This window comes from Cetorhinus maximus, chromosome 22, assembly GCF_964194155.1.
Source record: "Cetorhinus maximus chromosome 22, sCetMax3.hap1.1, whole genome shotgun sequence".
Classification (NCBI taxonomy): domain Eukaryota; kingdom Metazoa; phylum Chordata; class Chondrichthyes; order Lamniformes; family Cetorhinidae; genus Cetorhinus; species Cetorhinus maximus.
Window position 1 is genome coordinate 59,188,355 of NC_135900.1, and position 13,478 is coordinate 59,201,832.

At 41.3% G+C, this 13,478-nt stretch overlaps 1 protein-coding gene across 7 annotated transcripts in view; it reads right to left on the reverse strand.

The window, feature by feature from the left end:
* Positions 1 to 13,478, reverse strand: part of pot1 (protection of telomeres 1 homolog) — a 334,309-nt gene that overhangs the window by 84,709 nt on the left and 236,122 nt on the right. The gene's annotated exons all lie outside the window — the stretch shown is intronic.

The window sequence follows — 13,478 nt, forward strand, 5'->3', positions numbered from 1 at the left end:
CAGAGGGGATCAGGCCAGATGGAGATGTGAGGATGTGTGTGTGAGAGTAAGTGGTGATGTCTCTTGAGCTGGCAGAGTGAGTGAGATGCCAGTGAATATGTGATGGGCTTTGTGAGTGTGTGAGTTTAGAATGATGAGGTGGTTGCCTTATCCTGGCGGCACGGATGAGATCGTTCGTCCATTTTCTGCAATGGATGGCTGACCTCTTGTGTGCAGAATTGGCACTGACCACCTCTGCCACTACCTCCGAAGCCAGACTGATGGGCCTCCTTCAGCCAGAGCAGGAGTGGAGGACATTGCGGCAGGCCTCCATGATGCCCAGAAGGTGTCCCAGGGACGTGTCACTGAAACAGGGACTACTCTCTTCTTGACTTTTGGGGCCACGTCTTCATGGGTGCAGTCCTGGGCTGCAAGCATTGAGAAGTGTGTGCATGGCTGCAGTTTATATGTGGCACCCTGCGTGAGGAAGTGGTGTGGTAACGGTGTGGCGGGCAAATCGGAGTCCGCCAGCCAGCAGAGCGGCGTGTTTCCTGTGGCTGCATAGTTAGTGAGGTGGGAACAAGACGATACATGGCAAAAACCCGCCATTGCGGGGATGGGTAAAATGAGTTTCTTCGCCCCCCCCCACCACCGCACTTTGTGCAAATCTGGGACGATTCTGCCCATGGCCTCCCTCCTTATATGGTCTTTATTTCTGCTTGGCTTATTGTCCCTGCAACACCACCCGTCCCCCCACCACATCCCTTTCCTTGTTCCATGCATGCTGAACTCCTAACACTCTCCATCTTTACTCTTGTCACAATCCTTCAGATTTGATATTCCTATTTCTCTGCAATCTCGTCTCTGTCATTCATCTGCTATCTCTCTTCCACAGATGCAAAGCTCTCTGCCAGATTGCATCAAATGCAACAAGATAAGAGCTCCTCTGGATGGATTTGATCACACTGTGTTGCATGCCACTCTAGAATCAGTGAGGCCACTGTTGAGTGCAATGGAGTGTTTTGGATGGATCCAGTAAGGTGTAGCATAATGTACAATTTTGGATCAATGTGCTGGTGTGTATCATGTCACAGTATATCCAATTAATTCAATAGCATGCTCTATATTCTTCTGGATCATGTATGGTGGGGCCATGCAATCCAACATGCTGTACTTCAATAACAAATAATAAAAATAAAAATAATAATAAAGACCTGGAAAATATTTTAATTTGTAGTGTGATCTCGCTAACACATTCTGCCCTCCTGTGAGTCAATGCCATATTTATCAAACTACAGCAGCATGCTATTCCTCAAACAATAACTTTATGCATATTGCAAGTGCAGCAAAAGAACATTAATACAACACAAATTTTATGTGTAGCTAATCTTAATTAAAAAGATAAAGGCAGAGAGTTAAAATATTGGTCCTTCTTCAGGTTTAAATTATTGAAAGGATCTATTTCAAGAAAGTTGAACAAGCAAATACTCAACGGTAATATATTACACATTTCTAACAGTCCTTCTGGAAAATTCCTTGAAATAAACCAATCAAAGAACACAATCTAATGCTAATCTATTCTTTGGTGGAATTATTTGATATGTTCACAGAATTGTTACGACGCAAAAGGAGGCCATTCGGCCCATTGTGTCTGCAGTGGTTCTCCAAATGAGCATTATGACTTAGTGCCAATCTCCTGCATTTTACCCGTACCCTTGCGCATTGTTTCTATTTAAATAATCATCTAATGCCCTCTTGAATGCCTCGACTGAACCTACCTCCACCACACTTCCAGGCAGTGCATTCCAGATCCAAGCCAGTCACTGTGTGAAAAAGTTTTTCCTCACATTACATTTGCTTCTTTTGCAAATCAATTTAAATCTCTCGTTCTCGATCTTTTTATGAGCAGGAACAGCTTCTCCCTATCTACTCTGTCCAGCCCCCTCATGATTTTGAACACCTCTATCAAATCTCCTCTTAGCCTTCTCCTCTCCAAAGGGAACAGTCCCAACCTCTTCAATCAATCTGTGTAACTCAAACTTCTCATCCCTGGAACCATTCTTGTAAACCTCTTCTGCACTCTCAGCAATGTGTTCACATCCTTCCTATTGTGTGGCGCCTAGAACTGTACACAATACACCAGGTGAGGTCTAACTTGTGTCTTACTTATGCTCAGCATAACCTCACTGCTCTTGTACTCTACGCCCCCATTAATAAAACCCAGTGTTCAATGTTTCTTTTCTTATATTTCAGATTGTTGTGAGAAAATAAACTAGAATGAGTGCACTTCCTCAAGAAATTCATAATTGATTCTCAGATTCAAGTAGCTGCAGCTAAACAATCCATGAGAACTGTTACTTAGGCTTCCGCAATAGAAATAACCAATGGTCATGTAGAAAAACAAGTACCCGTTAGACACAAAACACAACCTACTTTTCTTGGACAGTAGCTTGGCCCCTTCCTCAAACTTAGATGACAACTAAGCAAAACTTGAAATGTCAACTTCAAATTCAGTTTGTTCCAAGATTCTGGCCACAGCTGGTTTCTAGATTCCTCATTTATTTGATCAGGATTCCACAAACTTGGTGTCATATTTAACCCCAGAGGTATCAACCTCATATCCCTTCATCTCTGCATTCTAACGCCACAATTTTGCCTGACTCCACTCCTGTCCCAGCGCATCTGCTGCTGAAACCCTCATCCATGCCTTTGTTACCCCCAGATTTATTGTTCCAACACACTTCTGCTGGCCTCCCATGTTCTACCCGTCATAAGCTTGAGATCACCCAAAACTCTGCTGCCCATGTCTTAACTCGTACCAAATCTTGTTCACCCATCACTCCTGGGCTCATTGACCTACACTGGCTCCCAGTGAAGCAAAGCCTTGATTTTAAAATTCTCATCCTTGTTTTCAAATTCCTTCATGGCCTTGCGCAACCCCCCCCCCCCACCGCCCCCCCACCCCACCCCTCCCTCACTATCTCTGTAATCTCCAGCCCTGCAACCCTCTGAGATAACTGCATTCCTCTAATTCTGGTCTCTTGAGCATCCCCAATTTTAATCCCTCCATCATTGGTGACCATGCCTTCAGTTGCCAAGGCCCCAAGCTCTGGAATTCTCCTTCTAAACCTCTCCACCTCACTTTCTTGCTTTAAGACACTACTTACAACCTACCTCTTTGACCAAGCTTTTGGTCATTCACCCAAGAATCTCATGTGGCTTGGTGTCAAATTTTGTTCCATAAAGCTCCTGCAAAGCACTGTGGGACATTTTATTACGTTAAAGGCGCGATACAAATCCCAAGATGTTGTTGATTTAAAAGGAAAGGCATTGTTCCAAAATAAATAAAAAGAATGGACTTACAAGGAACAAGACGACAATCCTTCAAATATTTCAGGCATGTTTTGTTTCATCAATATGAAAACATATCCTGTATCCCTAGGGTTTACATTAGACGTACCTGTTCTGCTAAACGTTTACATGCTGCAGGCCCATATTCAGGGCCATTTAAGTTGATAGCATTTATTCAGCTGTGTCAGCCTTTGCTAGTATCCTTGGTTTTACAAATAAGCTGCACTGGTTGCTGAGGGTAAGTTTAGTGCACTGTCAAAATTTAGCTCTAAAGCTGAACACAAAGGCTGTGCAATTTTGTGGTGGTAAAGGATTGTGTAGGATGCAGATTTCACCAACTCTCTTTATCTGACCATGTGGGCTGGCACAGAATGTGGTTTTGGCCTTGATCTTGCAAATGTTCACTGTTGATGCTCTACCTGCTGTGGGGCTGAAAAGAGTAAATCTGTGCTAGATTGAACTGTACCCTAAGGTCTCTTTATACTGAGTCAAATGCCTCATCACAGGATGTACTGATTGCACTGAAAGAAAGTTCCGTTTCAACACGAGGGTTGCAAGCCTGCTCCCGCCAATACTTTGGCTGGGGTCCCATGAATAGGTAGGTGGCCGTGCGCCAAGGGTATACAGTGATTCAGATATTTAAATTAGGTGCCTATGATGTCAGGAGGATTCTGATGCCATTTTAGTCCTAAAGAGTGAAGCACTAACTGTAAACAGTCTGTGCGGTATCAATGGTGGTAAGGCCCAAGTGGCCATCACTAAGACCACCTATTTCCATCTCCATAACATCACCCGACACTGTCCCTGCATCAGTTCACTTCAGCTGAAGCCTTTATTCATGTCTTTGCAACCTCTAGGCTTGAAAACTCAAACATACCCCTGGCCAACCTGCCACATTCTGCCTTCTGTAAACTTGAGGTCATCCCAAATGCTGCTGCCCATGTTCTAACTCACACCAAGTCCCTTCACCTACCTATCCTGTGCTTGCTGACCAAAATTGGCTCCCGGTCAAGCAGTCATTTAATTTTAAAATTCTCAACTTTGTTTTCAAATCCCTTTACCCCACATTATCTCTGTAATCTCCTCAAGCCCTACAACCCTCCGAGATATCCGGGCTCCTCTAATTCTGGCCTCGTGAGCTTCCTCAATTTTAATTACTCTACAACTGGTAGCCAGCCGTGCCTTCAGCTCCCAAGGCCCTAAGCACTAGGATTAACCCCTTAAACATTTCCACCTATGATGCTCCTCAAAACCAACCTCTTTGACCCAGCTTGAAGCCATCTGCCCTAATGTCCCCTTATTTAGCTCAGTGTCAGTTTTTGTTTGATAATGTTCCTATGAAGTGCTTCGGGATGTTTTGCTATATTAAAAACACTATATAAAAATGAGTTGTAGATGTTGTAGGAGGCCCAAACTAAGTTATGCCTTTATTTGTGCAGGGCCAGAAGGAAGAGTGCCTTTTTTTTTTAAAAAATGCACTTTTCTGATTAGACAGTACAAATCTAAATGTGAAAATGGAGCCACAGGAACTGCCTTTGTCCTAGCATGTAATATAAAAATTATTGCAGGCCTCCCATTAAGCAAATAAAAATCTCTTTGCTTTTCAAAGCAAAAGTATTTCATTCCAGTCACTAAAGATTCAGTGTTATTTCAGGAGACTGGAAGTTGAAAACTGCTGATAAAATATTTTCTAAGATTTTGATCTTTTAAAAAAAAAATGAATGTTTGGGTTGCAAAATTGAATCTGATGCTATCTTGGAATGAAAGATTACTTTTTAATAAGTAGAGCGGAAAAATAATTTAAATTATGATAATCAATCTGTCAGGAGTGCTTTAATGGTTTTCAGATATCTATTCAGACTGGAAGGAAAATGCAAGCTTATTCAACAGGTAGCGGTCTCTGAATGCTTTAAATAACAATTTATCGTAATTCAGGAACGTGTGGAGAAAAAAATACATATTTTCACTGAGACCTCAATGGGTTCCTCACTCCCCTGCTCCCACCTGAGAGTGAAGTTATGTGGGCAGGTGCGAATGAACATTGTTTGGTGGGTCAACCATTATTTACTGAACGCTCTGGACTATCAGTAGTGCCCACCTCGCTCTAATGATCCACATCCTCTACTTCTTGCACACCTCTCCATGCTGTAGGGATTCCGAAGTGGGATTCCTTTTTGTTCTGCAGACCCTGGTGAGTGTCGATGTGTCGGGAAGAAGTACCATCTGCAATAACTAACGCTAAATGATCTCCAAACTAACCTCTTCCATGTCTTCATCCTTCTCTTTATAACATCAGAATAAAGGGATTTCTCAATGGGAACACATGTCTGGAGGCAAATGCAGTACTTGGACCTGAGCTGAGTAAGAAGTAGCAGCAAATGTCTGGACTCAACCCCCAAAGTTCTATTCAGATTACAATACAGACAAGGAACACTAACTTCCATTGGGATCACATAAACTGGCCTCCTCAGTGGTATCTGCTTCAGTGATACCTTGCTGCAGCTCTTAGCAGCATCGCATCAGTGATGGTAATCCATAGGTATAGCATGGAAGTTGATGGGAATAGGGTGGAGGAGTTAACAATGCCTCCTTGAATTCATTTAAATGTGGCAGAGCAGCTCATCCCAGCAGGCTTCAAAGGGAACTGAAGGTTATTAGGTGGAATATTGTCCTCATGCTAATTTTGCCCTGGATGGGAACTGCTTTATATATTTAATACTCAAACTGTCTTAACTGTGCTGTGCATCAGGCTAGCACGATATTGTTGCTGTTGGGTATTTAATGGTTTGTCCTAAGCTGATGTCTGTGCTCCAAGATATGAGCTGATAAAAGCTCCCTTATGCTCCATCGAATTTCCCTGAAACTCGCAGCTTAATGCCCTGCTGCAGCCTTTTAAAGTCAGCATGTGCATCAACAGCTCTGTTCATGTTTTACTGAATTAGACCAGTTGTTTCATATTTTTTATTACTGAAATGAGATACAGCTTTCAATCAAATCCCAATTTTTGAAGATATCAAAAATCAAACATTATTTTTCTCCGCCAAGTGGGGACAGGCTCTCTGTTTTGTGAATTTGCTTCCTTTCTTTGTTCCAGTTTTGAAGGCCTCTGGCGGCCTTGCCTTTTCTCATGCCTCAGTCAAATGGAGTCTTGCTGTAGGCAAACCTTTTTTCTTTGATAGTTTCATTTCTGCGCTGCAAGCAATCTCATCAAGGTGAAGCAGCAGCCAACTAACTAATCCAACTAATCCCTCTTTCCCTCAGAACTTCCATGGTTTTCAGAGCAAACAAGTTCATGCAAGAGCTCTGCCCTTCTCCCCTTTATCAATCATGCAGCAGCCTTTCCCCATTACATTATTAGTCCCAAAAGGGGCAATCTTCAGCAAATCCTCAGCTACATCAAGGTTTGCCTTGTTCCAGCCTCTGTATTCTGTGCACGCAAAGTATAAAAAACTGGTACAATTATGTTGATTTTCTGTTCTAACGTTATTCAATTTCCAAACATATGTGTTTGTACTCTAAGGGCCCCTTTATTTTAATTGAGTCATTTGTCAACAGCCTGAACATACCTGGAAGCAATCGTGTTATGATCTGGAGCCTGGAATGAAAAGGTGGTGGAAGCGGAATCAGTAGTACCTTTCAAACAGGAACTGGACATAAACTCGAAAAGGTAAAATTTGCAAAGCTTGGGGAAGAGGCAGAGGAGTGGTATTAATTGAATAGTTCTTTTGAAAAGCCAGTGCAGGCATGATGGGTTGAAAGGCCTCTTTCTATGCTGTATGATGCAATGACTTTATTTGGAAGCAAAATAATGTTTTACTGCTTATTGTATGTCAGGTGCTTTAAATGTGTTGTTGTTTAACGATAACTTTGTGCATTTCCACTTAACTGTATCGTGACAGGTTACATCTCCCAGCTTGGATGAAAGACCATGTATGTCCCAGCCAGGCAGTGGACTATCTTCAATATTAGCACAGCTCACATTAGAGGGCCAATGCATTCTAACTCAGTCTGTCACGACATGAGTGTTTCACTCTGTCCCATTCGATTTAGCCACGCTGCTGGTCAGCTCATATTTTATATCGCGTAGTGCACAGATCGCCTGTTCCCTTGGCCTTCGCCCTTGGGGACAGCTGCTTATTATTTGAATTGGAAACAGATCGTTATCTCACTGTGGAGATTTCCATCTAGTATGGGGTCTGTGTGATGTTCTCCAGTGTGGCACGGTGGATTTACAAATAACATCTAGGATTTTGAAGTTTCACAACATCCTATGCTGAGCATCCTCCAGAAGCCAGGACCTTTTTATCACTACATTGGTTTGATTATCATAGTATCTGTTGCAGATTCAACAGCTCTCGATACTGCTAAACTGTAACTATGCTGTCTTAATTTCTCCCCCAATCTTCACTGTGCTGAAAATAGAGCTATTGTCGGAACCACAGTGAAAACAAAAGTGAGTGAGGAAAAAATCAGATCTGGGAGTTATAAGCGCGTTTTTACAATTCAACATTTACAGCAACATGCACAGGGTTTTAAGTCTAAGGTTATTACTATTGGCTCTTTTATTCAATAGGCTTTCTGTGCGGATCTAACAACAAAAACAAGTTCAAATATGCCCAAATAATTACTGTAACAAAAATAATCTGATTAATTCAGAATGACCTTGTATCCACACCGATGAACTGTGTCAACAAATAAACCCCATAATCATTGTAGTCCAGCCGTTATTAGATTTTAAAACATGATTTGCTACATGTCCCTTATTATTTCTGCATTCAACAGTGTTATCATATTTGTGCTTGACTGTTCCAATTATGGTTATTACATTTAAGCAGTGATGAGCGGGCAAATCAATAGCAGTACATGGAGTTCCAGCATAGAAATCCAGACAAAAATTTAGTGTGTTATAAGCCATGCAACGAATTTAGAACCATCGCCTTTCATTCCCTTCCTTTTTTTTTCGATCTTATATCATATTATATACATTGTCCAGTCATTTTTTGATGCTCATAGCTTCTCTAAGATAAATGTCTGCATCAGAGAGTGAAGATAACAAAAGCCATCTGAGACCATTCACCCAGGAAGCCAATCCACCATCGCTACCCATTTGCAGTATAAATTGGATTATAAATGATTCCAGGGTGCTTACCTCCATTATTCTATCTGGGAGTCCACCCCACCCTCTGCATGAAGAATCTTCTGGTCAGGTTTTTCTCAGCATTCATTGCTAATGGACGTCAGGGAGGCCCCACATCTTCCAGAGTGCAACATGAGCACAAGTAGTGCACAAATGGAATGTTACAATGGGCTAACCAACGCTACTCCCAAGGGTTTACTACTTCAAACAGCAAGTATGGAACCAGCACAAATTTGGGCTAATTGTCCACTATTTACGAGTTAATTACATTTTTAAAATTAAAATTTTTAGATCTGATAGATCCAGGCATTTTGTGTTTATTCTTTCTTGGGATGTAGGTGTCGTTGGTGTTGCCCATCCCTAATTGCCCTTGAGAAGGTGGCGGTGAGACGCCTTCTTGCTCCGCTGCAGTCTATGTGGCGTAGGTACATCCAGTGCTGTTAAAGGGGCTTCCTCACAATTCCCAAATGCTTAATATAGAGGTCCACAACAGGATGAATCCTTTAAATGTTAAAATGGATTAATTTTTTTAACATGAAAACTATTAAAAGTCTGATAAATCTTATTAAAAGGTAAAATCTATTACTTTCTGGCATGATTTATTAGACCTCTCAAATATAATTTTTAAAAATAATTGATCTGATCAAAATGATCGTACATTTTAAAACTGTTTAAATGTTTAATTTTGTAAAATTAATCATACCTATCAAATTTGATTTTCCAGTGTCTTTTCACTGCTTTGTACAGTTTTTGTGGTTCAGTGACTGGAAGCCATGCACTCAACTGCCTGCTGTTTATACCTGTACTACACAACACTGCTGAGCCCCTACTGCAGCCGACATTAGGAGGGAAACCTCTCCCAAGGCAACCAGAATTCTCCCATGGGGATCATAGTAGGTAGGCACATAGGCTGACTGGATATCAGCAGCAAGGAGGCCAACTGCAAAATCAGGCCCAATGTTTTCACTCCCTTAACTATTTTATGTACCTTGTTTCAGGGATGAAAAAGATCAACTTTTGCTAATGTTTGGTTATAACTCAGAGCTTCAACCGAGGGATCATCCCTGTGGCTCTTCTCTGCATTGTCTCCAGCACATGAATAGCTCACTGTGCCTCAATGACCAGAGCGGGACAAAGTACTGACTGTGTGACCAGGACATTGCACAGTTTGAATCATGACTTCTGTTGACTTGTGTTGCTTTGGTTCCATCAAACAATGTTCGAATGGGTTTGTTGATTGTTGACTGTTAAACATACTAAGACTCCTTGATCTCTTTCTAGTTCATCCTTAAATATTTTAACACATTCCTGGCATATGTGTTGCCAATTTACCCTTTCATTATGCAATACTTCATACTTGTCCACATTAACTTTTACCTTTTTTCTGCCCACTAATATACTTTGTCCAATCTATTTTATAATCTTAGGGCTGCCATTCAATTTCACTGACCCTCCTATTTTGGCATTATCTCTAAATTTGACTACCTTGTACTCAGTTTCTGAATCTAAGCTGTTGATATGATTTTAAAACAGTTATGAGCTCAGCAGCACTCTGAGTACACGTACTCCCTACCTCCCCCTATAATTCAATTCATTTACTTACAGCACAGGAGGCCATTCGGCTCATCGAGTCTATGCTGGCTTGTTGTGGAACTATCCAGTCAGTCCCATTCACCCACTTGACCCTGTAGCCCTGCAAGTTTATTTCCTTCAATGGCCTATCCAATTTCCTTTGGAAATTGTTGATCATTTTTGCTTCCACCAGCCTCATGGGCAGCGATTTTCAGGTCATTACCACTCATTGCGCAAAGCGTATCTCCTCACATTTTCCCGCATCTCTTGCCCAAAACCTTAAATCTAGTTTACTAGTCCTTGCTGCCATTGCCTAATGGGAATAGTTTTTCCTTTTCTACTTATCTAAACTTGTCATAATCTAATACACCGCTATCAAATTTCCTCTCAACCTTCTCTGCTTCAAGGAGAACTACCCCAGCTTCTCCAATCTAACTTTGCAGTTAAATTCCTTCATCCTTGGAACGATTCTGGTAAATCTTCTCTACACCCTTTCAAGGACCTTCATATTCTTCCTCAAGTGTGATGGCCAGAACTAGACACAATTCTCTTGTTGTAGCCTAAGCAGAGCTTTAAAAAGGTTCCACATACCTTCCCTAAATTTGTACTCAATAGCTTTATCTATGAAGCCCAACATCTCATATTTTGCTAACTACTCTCTCAATATGTCCTGCCACCTTCAAAGATCTATGCAGAAGAACAACCCACCCCCCCCACCCCACCATATACACAATGTGGTCCCTCTGCCCCTGGTCACTCTTTAGAACTGTGCCAATTAGCATATATTGCCTCTCCCTATCCTTTCTATGAAAATGCATCACCTCACTTCTCTGTATTAAAATTCATATGTCACTTGTCAAGCTTCTTGTCCAATTATCAGTTGGACCCTAAACCCTTACAACATTAAACTTAACTAAAGGCTTTCTTTTTGGAAGACCATCTCATAGATTCCAAGTTGGTAATTTTGCTTAGATTATCTCTACTTGGGGAAAGAGCACCTTGCTCACGTTTTTCTTGTTAGATGAGAATATTCACATTTTCATCCTCTATTTCATACTCATTTGTAACCTTTATGGTTCTCACCTTTTCCATGACCATCCTCTCGCTGTTGAAGTATTAAAAAAATTGAATACTGTTTTGTGCCTCCAGCGGCTGATGGTTACCGATATCTTTCTTGACCCATCCGATCACCTTTCTATTGTGTCTCTGCATGTCCCTATATTCAGCTCAGTGAACCCCCAACCCTTTCATCCTACAAGATTGGTGCCTCAATATTTCTCTTTGTTTCAATTGATTTGTTTATTGGCCCATTTAGTGTCAAGTTTCTTCAGTTTGAGCCAACTCCTTCTCTGCTATGTATTAATCCTGTGTACTCAACATTATAACCCTGAATTTCCTGGACAGAGGAAGGTGGATCAAAGACTTGGTTGAGGTTGAGTCGTTGGTCAGTTGTGGAGGGATGGGTGGTAGAGAGATGCAGGGGCTGACCTTGTCCCACTGGATTTCCTCCCCATTCTAGCCACAGCCAAAAATTATCTTTCATCCTGACATTATTTAAAGGGGTGGACTGTCTGGTGTTAGTGTTGGCCAGAAACTGGGTGTGGGTTTAGGTGTGGGGTGGAGGGAAGGTGGCAACATAGTATCACTGGGTGAAAAGTAATTCATTGTACATTTTTCTTCCAGTTAAGGGAAAATGAGAGTTGTGCGCACTGACACATCATTTTGTACCCACTTATTGCTATGTGAATGCTTTTATATATGAAACTGGGTATTACATTTTCTAGTAATACATTGCGTTTTGTTTTATAAAGAACCTATGTCAAGACAACTGCACCCGGAGCCACCCATCGAGGAGAAACTAATCTGGTAAGATTCATACTCACCAAGTAATTTGTTTCACCTAAAGCCCTGGGGTACATGGCTTTCCGATTCCATATCAAAAGCCAAAACTCATTCCACTCTGTGGTATAAACTTCCAGGCTGCTATACAGCAAAATTTCTAGCATTTAAGGCAGGGGTGGGGAACCTATGGCCCGTGGGCCAGATTCGGCCCTTTGCTCACTTTCATCCTGCCCACAGCAAGCAAATATAGACCTACAACAATAGCGCCTTCAAAATAGCATTTATCATCATTGTTACGAATTTGCTTTGGATAAAAGCGTCAGAAAAATTACTATAATTATATTTAACAATATAATATTCAAATTCAGCCATTGCATTAAAACAGCAGGTGAGCTGAACGTTTCTGTATTCTTTCTAAAAAGCTAAATTAAATTGGTTTTAATGTGTGTGTGGTCCACGACTGCTCATGTCTGTGTGTGAATGGCCTGTGATAAGAAAAAGGGTCCCAAGCCCTGATTTAAGGTTATCCTTTGGTTGCTGGTTCTGAAATTCAGTTGTGAAATGAATTGCTGATGCAAGCAGTAGTGTATAACAGTAACTGAGATCATTCTTTGCATGTTAATAGGCTCTCCAGTAAGTTTTTACTGAACAATATTTTGCCAGGAACAAAAACAGAAATTGCCGGAAAACCTCAGCAGGTCTAACAGCATCTGTGGTGGGAAAGACAGTGTTAACGTTTCGAGTCCGTATGACCCTTCTTCAGAGCTAAAGAGAAGTAAAAATGTGATGAAATTTATACTGTTTGAGGGGGGTGGAGCAGGTGAAGCTGGACAGAAGGCCAGCGATAGGTGGAGGCAAAGGAGAGATTGACCAAGATGTCATGAACAAAAGGACAAAATGGTGTTAATGGTAGTGGTACTGGGAGGTGCTGATGGTGGCATTATGGCCAGAAAGCAGAATGTGATAATAGCAGGACAAGGGTAAGCACTCTGGAACATGAACAAATGACAAGTGGCCCTAGTGGGGGTGGGGAGGGGGAAGGGGACGGTGGTGGGAAAAAAGATCGAAAATAGGATAAAGGGTGGGGATAAAACAATGAATGAAAATGAAAATAAATAAAAATAAGTGGATAAAAAAAAAGTTTAAAAATAAAAATGAATATTGAAAAAAAGAGATTAAAGGGGTGAAGATAGAGGAGAGGGTTCATGGTCTGAAGTTGCTGAACTCAATGTTAAGTCCAGAAGGCTGTAAAGTGCCTAATCAGAAGATGTTTTGCCAGTTTCTCTCAAGATAGACACTTCCTTCTGTCTGCCACTATTCTTTCTTTGGTGGATAATTATTTTTGTTGATGGCAGTGTATTTCCCTCATTATCATTTCTTGTACTGATTTAAATCTCCATACATTATTCCTTCTCCATTCACTTTTCGGACTAAACATGGATCCATCCGGAGCTGCATGGTAGGCAGCTTCAGGCTGAAATCCGATTCCATTAGAGGAGATCCTCCAATACTAAGCATTATCCTATCCACAAGTCTATCATTGATGTCAAGGCTGTCTGAATATGTCACAGGAAAAGTATTTGATAAAGCAATGTTT